Below are 8,053 nucleotides of genomic sequence, written 5' to 3' on the forward strand. Positions count from 1 at the left end.
TAGATTTAACATATGTGTGATTGGGTAAATCTTAGGTAATTTGGAGTTAAAATTAATTTTTACTATAGCGATTCTTTCTTATTAGATTTTGTATTAATTAAGGAACAAATTTCTCTCTTTTTACTATTTACTATAAATAAAGGTATTGGTACAAAAAAAATACACACTCGATTTCACAACAAGAAGACGTAATATATAAGCAAAGATTTTCTGCCTATAGCGCTGTTCCCGACAACTGAATACTTATGTGGTGAAGACATTACCAAGAAACTTGGAAGTACTTTTCATGGGCCTTCGCTTGTGCAAGAAAGATTCACCCTACGCCAGTTGGACAATCATGGGTTTTGCTTAACAGATGGTTGGAAACAGATCGTGAGAAGGGAGAGATTTGTTCAAGGTGGGAAGGTGCATCTATGGGCTTTTAGAGAGGAGGACGATGACCTTTGGTTTATTATGCATAACGTATGATGGATTTTAGTCATTTCGTTTAGGACTTTAAAACAACATTTGAAATTATGTAATAAAAATCAAACCTTTCAATTATTGTCCGTATTATCTTGTTTTTAATTTTTAAAGAACTCTAGGGTTTTCCTTTTAGTGTCTTTATAAGCCATTTAGCTGTGTATGTACTCTTATCAGTTCAATCTTTAATCAAATAACTCTTTGAGATTTCTCTCAAATTCTGGTTTCCTTTGCATTAATCTCTTTACTAATAAACCAAAAAAAAAAAAAAAATTGACATAAACTATACACTTATTTTTGCATTCTCCCTGGAACTTGAACTTAATCCTACTTCTCCCTCAAAAACAAAAATAATGCCACCTTTTAAAACATCATTGAAAGATGGAGGCTATATGGTTTAACCACCAGAAGCACGCATATGGCATTTAGATTGACAACATTAGCACAAAGCTTCACTCTGTGTTTCACTAAAGGAAGTACTTTTAAGTTTCTGTTATCTCCCTACCATTAGCGGATTAGTGTAAGTTTTGTTGTGCCCCGGTTCGGTGGATTCTCTTCTCGGATAACGGTAGGTTTTGTTTGTGCCGCGTTAGCGGGTGATGTGGTCTCGTCTTTGAGCGACAACTTGATATGGTTTCGCCTTCGAGCTATGATTCTATGTGGTCTCGCCTTTCATCAATGATTTTATGGGCTCGCCTTTCATCAATGATTTTATGTGGTCTTACCTTTCAACAATGATTTTATATGGCCTAGCTCTCCAACGACGACATTGTGTGGCCTCACACATCAGCAAAGATCGATGCGTGCACTAGTATAGGTTTGTCGCGTCTATCGTTCTGTGTTAGGGTTTTAATTAATTGCTTGTTTATGCAAATTTACTCTAGATATGTGCTAGTCTCTGGAGCAATGTACCAAATTGGCACCCATGCATTTATTTGTGATGATCAATGAAATACCGCTATCGTTTCTCATAAAAAAAAAAAAAAAAAAAAAAAGTTTATGTTATCACTCTATCATGATATTTGGTTATTTATTTGTATCTACTTTGTGACCAAACGTTTAATTTCAATTGTTATACTCTTTCTCTATATTCAATAGAATCGATACAGTTATGTTGGATTTTTGGAATTTCGCTTAAAGAGATGGATGAGATTGATAATTAGATGAATTTTTATATGATCGAGCAACACAATGCAGATGTTGTTGATCTATGCATCTTGCAAACGTGTAATTAATTGAGTGCTTGTAACTTTGTTTGGTGATCAGTGAATTAATTAGTGAAAACAGCAAAGTAAAGATAAGGTTGCGAACGATAAATGTTCTTTTCCGTTCCTCTCACAATGAGAAGCCTTTTGGAATGAGGTCGCCTTTGAGCACTTCAAATCAAATTATTTAAAAACAAAGCCCTTACCTATATCAGTGGTTGATATAGAACACATAAGGATGCATAATATAGTAATTTTGTGCGATTACAGTTGCTTCCAGGAGTTGTTTTCGAAACCAGTTTTGATGTGGATCAAGGCTGCAAATTGGACCCGAGATTGCTACAATTAGATTACTTGTTTGGATTTCAAATTGCGTGACGACATAATCGGATATAACTGGCATTGGAGAAATAAACAACAAATTGGTCCCGTAGCTCAGTTGGTTAGAGCGTTGGTCTTATGAGCCGAAGGTCGCGGGTTCGAGCCCCGCCGGGACCAATTCTGTTTATTTATTTTTTCAATATTTTTGGACCCCTGATCCTTTCTTTGTGAATATAAAGTGGGCCCGTAAAGTGCCAATTTTTAAGTTCTACCCAACATTGAACTTGACCCAATATTTTGTCCCAGAAAGGAAAAACTTGGCCGAATATGATGTGTCTACCAAATTAAACACAATTTTGTTAAAAGAGGCCTAAATATTGTTGTTCAGATAATCGAATGGGAATATCATTTAACTTAATCAAATTTAACGACTTCAAATAAACAACTTAAGTGTGGACTTTTGATGTGCATTGGAGAAAATTTGCCTGTTGGAAAGCTCTTTTTTCCTATAAATTCAAAATATAATTTCTTAGCTTTGGCCAGACAATAATAAATTCAATACAATGCTTAAACCATAGAAACAGTCTCAGGGATGCGGCCAACTTTGCGTGCCTAAATAACATTGTTAAATGTATAACACTCACTTTATTAATCAAATGAGTGAGCTGGAAAACAAAAAGAGCTTGAAGTGAAAGCTAGCAGAAGTTGCCAAAGAGCTTGATGTGAAAGCACGTAAAAGTTGCAATATGTTATGGGTGGTGTTATTTACACATTTCTTTTTATCTTTTACACATCTCATGCTAATTTATGTCATTCAATTATTTTCAATTCATTCGATCATCCATATATATCCATATATTGATACTCATTTATGACTGACGTAACACAGAAGTAGGACATGCAAGTAGTTCAATATTGAGACGTTGCACAAACACTAATGCTCACAACCACCTAACCCCGTGAACTGCCAGCCCATACTTCTAATTAAACTAGTCTCTATTCTATCCCCCTGGATATATGACAAGTCATCCCGTTTTGTATGATTGAAAGCTTTTGTGATAGTTTTTTACAACAACAACAACAACAAAGCCTTTTCCCACTAAGTGGGGTCGGCTATATGAATCATAGAAAGCCATTGCGCTCGGTTTTGTGTCATGTCCTCCGTTAGATCCAAGTACTCTAAGTCTTTTCTTAGGGTCTCTTCCAAAGTTTTCCTAGGTCTTCCTCTACCCCCTCGGCCCCGAACCTCTGTCTCGTATTCACATCTTCGAACCGGAGCGTCAGTAGGCCTTCTTTGCACATGTCCAAACCACCGTAACCGATTTTCTCTCATCTTTCCTTCAACTTCGGATACTCCTACTTTCCTTCAACTTCGGCTACTCCTAGTTTTTTAACAGAAAAAAAAGTTAAACGTGCTTTTAATGACAGTACTTTTAACAAAAGTGCTTATGACCGTTCGTTATGCTACAAAAGTACTCCTCAACATGCCCGAAGGGTACCAAAAGCACACAGCCCTCACCGTCACAACCCACACCAACACCACCATTAAGTCCAAGAGAACCCACTAAAAACTCATCAAAACCTCTTTTCCAATTTTAATGGCGTCCGAAAAATCACCACTCTTTGAGTGGCATTTCAGTGATCTCAACCACTCCAACTTCCACATCGACAGCCGAGGACTCTTACTAGTCCTCTTCTTCTTCTCTCTGATCTTCATCATCACTACCCTATCCTTCTATGCTCGTTGGGCTTGTATCAGAGGTCGTCTCTCAACAACAACCTCTAGGGCTACAAATATTGCATCTTTGCCACAAGTTCATCAGTCGCTAGGGCTCGATGCTGCCGCCATTGATAACTTGCCGGTTGTCTTGCATCGATCGGTGGTAATAGCTAACCCTAGTATTGTTCTTGATGTTGAAACCATTGATATTGAGTGTTGTATTTGTCTTGGAGTTTTTGAAGGAGAAGAGAAGGTTAAGGTGTTGCCAAAGTGCCAACATACATATCATTCTGAGTGTGTGGATAAGTGGCTGACCGTTCAGTCTAGCTGCCCGCTTTGTAGATTGTCCCTCCGAGTCATCACCTCTCTTTAGTTAATAATATGACCTCCTCATCGATTTTATATCATAATATTTTCATGTATATGACTGGATAATTACACAATTTAATTTTATAATAATTACAGGTTTTATACAAAATTCACCCTTATGATCTGTTATAGATAATTCGTATTTTTGTGTAATTCTATTGCCATCTCATATATGCATTTTGTAAAAAGAGAATCAAATACAAGACCGTAGATACCTTCGTCTTTCTACCATGAACTACAACGGCCCATGGGCGTCGCCAATGGCTGAGAGTCCCACTTTGCAGCTAGATAAAATGATCTCTTCAATGAATCATTCTCTTCCAGATTCTGCGTACATATATGACTGGATAACTTTGAGACTGAGTTTTATGCAAAATTTACTCATGTTTTGCATGTACGTAATTTATACTTTCGCGTAATTCTATTGCCATTTAATTCATGCATTTGTGAAAAGAGAGAAATGAGTACATGATCTCTGATGCAGTGTTGCATATTATTTCAGTCGTGAGCTACAAATATTTCATTTTGCTTACCTCAATCACTCAGTTACTCATCAGTGTCTTCAAACAGCAATACATGTCTGCTCAAGGACCTACCGGTTTAGGTAAATATCTAATGCGTTTGCCGACCGGGGAAGTTATTTTTGGAGGAGAAACTATGTGTTTTTGGGATCTGCGTGCTCCCTAGTTAGAACCCTTAAGGGGTCCTAATGGTTTGGACTTGAGTAGGTTGAAAAAAGACATACAGCCTTGGCAAGAACGATGTTCTGCGGAATATATGACTCATGCTCCTTTAGGTTCTTTAAATTCCATGGGTGGCGTAGCTACCGAGATCAACGCAGTAAATTATGTTTCTCCTAGAAGTTAGTTAGCTACTTCTCATTTTGTTCTAGGATTCTTCCTATTCATAGGTCATTTATGGCACGTGGGAAGGGCTCGTGCAGCTACAACAGGATTTGAAAAAGGAATTGGTCGTGATTTTTAACCTGTTCTTTCCATGACTCCTCTTAACTGAGACAGAGATCCAATGCTTGAAGTAGGAATCAAATTGATTCCACCAAACTTAATATGTATGGTGGATCAGGTCATATGTTAAAAGTATTCTTTCTTTTCAACTCATTTATATATTCTAATCTTTTTTTTTTCTGGCTCGGCTATCCCACTTAGCCGAGCTATTTCCTTTTATTCTACCAATTTCTTTTATGCTACGCTACTGAGCCGGGCAAAACCAATAAAATAAAGAAAAGCAACAAATCTATTCACCAAGTATAAAGGAGAGAGAGGGATTCGAACCCTTGATAGTTCTTTGTTTCAAACTATACTGGTTTCAAACCGGAGCTATCAACCACTTGGCCATCTCTCCTAAAGATAATTTCTATTTTATTTTTATCCCATATTTTATTTTTATTCCACCTCATAGAACATGGACATATGAGTTGATACCATTACTATCTATAGAAAGATATCGGGTGTGAATCTATAGGTCTATCTATTATGTATATATATAATATAGATGCATGATCCAGCAAGCATGCCCCTTTGTAAGTTAAAAAAAAAAGAATGGATTCATGGTAAAATCCTTACATGATGCTTTTTTTATTTTTTTTTATTTTTTTACAATTTTTGGGCTGATAAAGGGATCAAATGGTATAATTCTTTTGTTGGTAGATTGGAAGATTAGAAACATGACTATTGCTTTCCAGTTGGCTGTTTTTGCATTAATTGCTACTTCATTAATCTTACTGATTAGTGTACCTATTGTATTTGCTTCTCCTAAGGGTTGGTCGGATAACAAAAATGTTCTATTTTCCAACACATCATTATGGATTGGATTAGTCTTTCTGGTGGGTATCCTTAATTCTCTCATCTCTTGAACCTATTCGTTCTATATCCAAAAATGAAATGATCCCCCTCCCAATTCCTTTAGGTTGTGAGACACATTAAAATTCAATATAAGTCCCAAAAATTCAAATAAAGAAAAAAATTAGAAAAATTAGAGGGGGGGGGGTCAAACTTGTGTGTTTTTGTATTGTAAAAATATATATAAATGAAAAATATTAAATTAAAATAAATAGATGTAAATATGTATTATTTATTAAATATGGATTGTATATATTGTATATTAAATATGTACAATTGTATTATTATTCTATAACTATAATAAGTTTTAAAAAATGAAATTTAATTTGAGCCCGTGACCTCAAGGTTATGAGCCTTGCGAGCTACCATGCTACTCTACCATGTGATGCATAGAAGAACTGAGAATTAATGGACAAACAAGGATTGAATGCGCCCCTCTACCATATCCTTACAAATAGGATAGCCTATTTATACATAATGGTAAAGAGACCCCTCTATGATCAGAGAAATTAATAGAAAATGGATATTTTAATCCTTACCAACTTGATCTTGTTGCCCCCGACAACAAACATGCACGAACCATTTCACGAAGTATGTGCATAACCCAAAGTCTCGATAGTTAGCTCTTGGTCTTCTGGTCAAAAAAACAACGTCGATGAAGGCATGTAGGTGCACTATTACGTGGTGGGGATTGTAACTTTCCATGAATTTCCCATTTCTCGCTCAACGACGGAACTTTGCTTATTTCTTTTTTTGAGGATTGACGAATCAAATGATTTTTTTTTCTTTCCAATTTTTGTCTCTTCTTCTCCCACTGAATCAAACTTTTTCTTGCCATAAGGGTTCAATTCCTATTAGTATCAATGATACAATTCAGATCCTAGATGTAGAAATATAAGAAGGTAGATCCCTTCTCCATTGAAAGAAATGGTATGATATTATCGTGGATACACCACATAAAATAAATAATTAACCAAATTTGCCCGATGTAGAGGCAATCAAGAAAGCCGCATAAGTAAATATATATCCAACAGAAAAGTGGGCTAATCCAACCAATCTTGCTTGCACAATGGAAAGAGCCACCGGTTTATCTCTCCATCGAATCAAATTAGCCAAAGGTGTGTGTTCATGAGCCCATGCTAAAGTTTCAATCAATTCTTGCCAATATCCACGCCAGGAAATTAAGAACATAAATCCCGTAGCCCAAACAAGATGTCCAAATAAGAACATCCACACCCAGATTGATAAACTATTCATACCAAAAGGGTTATATCCATTGATAAGTTGTGAAGAGTTTAACCATAGATAATCTCTTAACCATCCCATCAAATAAGTGGAAGACTCATTAAACTGTGAAACGTTACCCTGCCATAATGTGATGTGCTTCCAATGCTAATAAAAAGTAACTCATCCAATCATATTTAACATACAAAAAATTGCCAAATAAAATGTGTCCCAAGCCGAAATATCACAAGTCCCACCTCGTCCCGGACCATCGCAAGGAAAATTGTAACCAAAATATTTTTTATTTGGCATTAACTTGGAACCACGTGCATCTAAAGCACCTTTTACTAATATCAATGTAGTTATATGTAAACCTAGAGCAATGGCATGATGAACCAAGAAATCTCCACGTCCTATTGATAAGAATAGTGAATTACTATTCTCATTAATAGCATTTAACCAACTAGGTAACCATATGCTTCGACCCGCATTGAACGCTGGACCATTCGTTGAAGATAAAAGTACATCGAACCCATATGAAGTTTTACCATGAGCAAATTGTATCCATTGGGCAAATATAGGTTCGATCAAGATTTACTTCTCCAGAGTACCAAAAGCAAGCATGACATCATTATACACATAAAGTCCAAAAGTATGGAACCCTAAAAAGAGACTGGCCCAACTTAAATGGGATATGATAACTTCTTTATGGTCTAACATTCTTGCCAATACATTATTCTCATTCTGATCCGGATTGAAATCTCTAATAAAAAATATAGCTCCATGAGCAAAAACCCCCTATCATGATGAATCCTGCGATGTATTGGTGATGACTACGACGGCAAAATGGCTCATGGCCCTTGAGTCAATGGGTGCTGAATTGACAACGTGCA

The 8,053-nt window shown here is 36.2% G+C and overlaps 1 long non-coding RNA gene and 1 other non-coding gene across 2 annotated transcripts; both read left to right on the forward strand.

Moving 5' to 3' along the window:
• Nucleotides 1–2,091: 2,091 nt before the first annotated feature.
• TRNAI-UAU (transfer RNA isoleucine (anticodon UAU)) lies at nucleotides 2,092–2,165 on the forward strand. Its single transcript has one exon. It is a non-coding gene; the product is annotated as a tRNA-Ile (tRNA).
• Nucleotides 2,166–3,399: 1,234 nt separating this feature from the next.
• On the forward strand, nucleotides 3,400–4,312 carry LOC108172774 (uncharacterized). Its single transcript, XR_001789361.3, has 2 exons — nucleotides 3,400–3,871; nucleotides 3,951–4,312. It is a non-coding gene; the product is annotated as an uncharacterized lncRNA (long non-coding RNA).
• Nucleotides 4,313–8,053: the final 3,741 nt, after the last annotated feature.

This window comes from Malus domestica, chromosome 11 (genome assembly GCF_042453785.1).
Source record: "Malus domestica chromosome 11, GDT2T_hap1".
In the NCBI taxonomy this organism is placed as follows: Eukaryota; Viridiplantae; Streptophyta; class Magnoliopsida; order Rosales; family Rosaceae; genus Malus; species Malus domestica.